We start from the raw sequence: 3,772 nt of genomic DNA on the forward strand, positions 1-3,772 counted from the left end.
CCTTTTTTGTATGAAATCATGTTTAGTTCCACTTCTATGAATTATTTGATTACCTGGCAAAAGTTATGCGTGATGTGCGTGGGTGTGTGTGGAATTGGGAAGAAAGAGACAATGACATACAAGTCCCACACGTAGGGAGCATTTGGTGGTTGTATTTTGCCGATCCGGAACTTACGGTTTACCTCGGAAGTCTCCAATATATTATGCAATGTTCTCAATGTGCCTTGGAAAGGATGCAACACATGGGATAATCCACTTCTAAGCCCATGATCATGTGCACCCGCGTTGAATAAAAACATAAAAAAAATACTAGAAAGTTAAAAAAATCCATTTTTTGCATGGTGGATAATATGATGCTTGAGCTCCGCTTCAATTTTTATATCATTTGGATGTCTGAGCAACTATTATCAAAAAAAGATAAATTTGGGTCTATAAATATTTTATTGTTCATGCACTATTTTGGCTCGACTTGTCTTTTCTGTTGAGTTACTCAGATGTCCAAATGATCTGAAAATTGGAGCTGACCTCACTCAACAAAGTTTCTACCATACAAAAAAAATGGAAGTTTATGAATATTTTTGTCTTTTTTTCCTAAAAGGGTGCAGGGTGGGCACCGAAATGCTGCACTAGCAAATATGACAGAACTGTTGAAGCTGTTCGAAGCACCCGTGAAGAAACATTTGACATATCACGTGTGTTTAGCATACCACACTGAGAAGTACAATTGACCCATTTCTACACAAGGTACTCATCTGCAATAAGAATAGCTTGATTGCTAAGGAAACAACAATGTCATTCCCAGATGTAACACTCAACGGTGGCATGTTTCGGGAAGTATGCACACGGCGTCCTCGCTGGCTACGAAGAAATGGTCAAGAGGCATAGCACCTTAACCTCCCCCCGCCCCCTTCTAGGGCGACTCGGGGGCCATCTCTTCCCACCGCCGCCAGAGCCGGCACGATCTCCTTCCTCCCTCGCCGCCACATGAGGCTAGCATCGGGCAATGCCAGAGGCACGGCCAAGGATTGTGGCGGTTGGACTCCGCTGCCCCCCCCCCCTAGATGGCGGAGGCCACGGACCTGGGGCGGCTGACCCTTGGATAAGCTTCCTTGTCCTATGGCGTGGCATGGCGGGTGGTGGGGATCCAGATCGGGATATCTCCCTAGTTGGCTCCGGCCGGCCACGATGGCGACAACTGCCGAGGGTGCCGGTTTCGTTCTTGGAGACGTCATTTGGGTCTGCGCTACCTCTTCTTATCATATTGGTTCTTGGGTGAAAACCCTAACTGCGGTAGCCGGTGGTGGCACTCTAGGCGTTGTGTCCTTCTTGAAGGCACCGTCATGAGAACTTTTGTGCTGGTGGGCACCTTTTTGGTTCGTTGGAAACTGTAGTTGGCATGCCACTTTTCCTCTAGGAGGCATCTACTTTGAGGGAAACCCTGGATCTGGGTCTCCTGGATCGGATGATGACGGAGACTTGTGCCATTCTCCATCCTTGGGGTATTGTTTTGGTGTAGATACTGACTAGAGGGGCCAACAGGTGGAGTTGTGTTGCATCTACCACATCAAAGGCGGTGGGTCTCATCGGTGTGGCGCGGTGGAGTCTCGACATTGGTGACACCAACGATAGTTGGGCCTAGCAAGGTCGGTGCAAGGATCGCTCCTGAAGATGCCACCGCAGGATCCTAGAGCACGCTCCTACAGTGCACGTTGTGGGTCTGTTAGGCCGGTTGGTGCTTTCAGCTGAAAGCTTGTCACTTCGTGAGGCCACCAGATTAGTTGGTGTGCATTGGTGCTGTCAGGGCACATCATCAATCTTATAGGTGTAGCGACATAGTTCACCAGAAAGGTTGCATTCGATTGATCCTTGTATGCAGTTTGTTGGTCTGTGTTGAATAATTTAATATGAACATTTTAGAGAGGCCGAGTTTATTCTGCTTTTCGGTAAAATGAACATTTTGACTTACTACATGATTGCTTCATTGTATCTTTACTAGTAAATATGCTCATACGTTGCAACGGTAGAAAAGATGGTAGAGATTAGAGAAATTTTAGCGCATACGCCCGCCATCCTATCTATATTAGATTAATTATTGTAGAAAGTCAGAACGACTGAAAATAAAAATATGTAAATTTCAGTAACTTTTAATAAAATGACACAATTCTTCGTACTGTAAGTGTAGTATTAATTAGCATTATAAAATTACCATGATAAGGATTTAGTTTTATCGAGAGGTAGTTCCTGAATCTAGTTATGCCATCCAAATTGTTAAATTATTTCGTACACTATCTCTCACATCTATTTGGGTCATTACTCGTTATTAAAAATTATTTACATTTAGAAAAATTGGAGTTGTATTATTAATGGTTTAGAGCATCTATTCTCTAGCCAATGTAGACCTTTTGGTGAAAGATACAAATTATTATTTCTAACTTCTAAGTCAATAATCTCAACTTTTGAAATTGTATGGTTATGATGCAACTTTGTCGACTTAGAAATAACATTTACTCAATCCCTGAGAAATAGCACATTAATGTATTATAATGTTTGCTTATCTGCTCCATATGAAAAGAATTTATATAGAAAACTAGTTCTATAGGTAGTTACCAAAGTTAGACAATTTAGAAAATTTAGTACCTGAAAATTTATTGCAGAATTGCTTGTGTTGTCAATTGATAGTTGGTGCCGATGGTCACCATTGTATATCATCGATCGTTTTTTTATCGCTGCAGGTTTTTCTTTTTATTCCTCCGCCTGGCATAGCTTTGGTCTTCTATGATTTTTTACCAAAAAGGGTTTCCCCTGCTTTGTATTACAAACAAACCAGCACCGATCACATAGCAATTGCTGGGACGAGTGGCACAAAAAGCCCAAAGGAAAATAAGAAGAAACAAATGCCAACACCGGCAGCATGACAAAGCATGGATGATCAGCCACCGATGCGCCTTCCGAAATCGACCCACCATAGAACAAGGCTTCGATCCAACGCGTACCAAGTAGCAGCTCCAACAAGGGATGCGAAGCCAACGATGTTTCTACCCGAATGTGTCCTAGGGTTTCCCCTGGCACGCGGAAGGGATTGGGGGATGGATACCTCTGAAACCCTCCAGGAAGGGATGGCAGCACCCGCAGGTATCACCGCACTGGAGCTGGAAGAGTCGGCAACTGAGTTCTCCCGCACTGCATGCTCACTACCCCAACATGGCCGGAGCCAGCCAGCCATCCCGCCGCTCACCAGCAAGAGCTAGTGCGGTCATGACGCCACCCACGCCGCCTCGCTAGGATCAGCACCACGAGGCCAAGAGGAGAGAGACACAACCGGCAACGGCAGCAGCGGCACTGGAGCCGTGCGGGAGGGAATCACCACGACCGTCGTCATGCGGGAGGCCCGTGCCTCCGGCACCATCGCGGTCGCCGTCCGGACACGGCAGCAGGGCATACCAGGCCACCCATAGCCCGACCAACCCCACATCGGGCCGGCAAAGCCCCGCCGGCCGTGCTGCAGCAGGCCAGCGCCAGTGCCACCAGCATCCACCAGCCCATCCCCCCTCCCCCCCCCCCCTCGCCTCCTGGAAGCAACGCCGACGACCCTCCCCACAGTCGGCCCGCACAGACACATATAGGGACCGTAGGGCCCAGATCTAGGCTAAGCAGGCACCGTCAAATCGCACCGTTGCGTTGTAGATCGCTTGTACCGATGATAGAGATCCCTGCCACCACGCCGAGCCGTCGCTGCGTAGGAGCACCCCGTGGCGCTGCACCGCCGAGCGTC

General features: G+C 47.5%; 1 protein-coding gene across 1 annotated transcript in view; it reads right to left on the reverse strand.

The window, feature by feature from the left end:
- The window catches only part of LOC123084295 (disease resistance protein Pik-2-like), a 9,633-nt gene that overhangs the window by 4,654 nt on the left and 1,207 nt on the right, over positions 1 to 3,772 (reverse strand). The window lies entirely within an intron of this gene.

The sequence above is a fragment of the Triticum aestivum genome, chromosome 4A, assembly GCF_018294505.1.
Source record: "Triticum aestivum cultivar Chinese Spring chromosome 4A, IWGSC CS RefSeq v2.1, whole genome shotgun sequence".
NCBI lineage: Eukaryota > Viridiplantae > Streptophyta > Magnoliopsida > Poales > Poaceae > Triticum > Triticum aestivum.